Here is a 347-nt window from a genome sequence, read left to right as displayed (position 1 = left end):
TGAATATTATTCATTGATTTATTTAATTTTGTTCGTTTGTTTAAGAAGGATTTTATTTTGTAATTAATTCGTATTAATACTATAGAATATTTATAGTATCATTTTATGTATCTAATATTTCCAGAGGGCATACATTTTCATTTCATTCTTATTATTTCATTACCCTTTTCATTTTTTTTTCTTCTTCTATTATCTCTTTTTTTTTTTTTTTTGTAAGAAGTTAACATGTTTAAAAATATTCTTTTCTTTTTTAGTTATCTGTTGTACTTGTTACAAAAAACTTACATTGCACCCAGAAACGTGAATAATTTAAATTTCTCAATGAGACACTGTAGTCTCAGAGCATC

Source organism: Halyomorpha halys, unplaced genomic scaffold, assembly GCF_000696795.3.
Source record: "Halyomorpha halys isolate HHAL.00 unplaced genomic scaffold, Hhal_1.1 Scaffold847.1, whole genome shotgun sequence".
NCBI lineage: Eukaryota > Metazoa > Arthropoda > Insecta > Hemiptera > Pentatomidae > Halyomorpha > Halyomorpha halys.
This window is presented reverse-complemented; position numbering follows the sequence as displayed.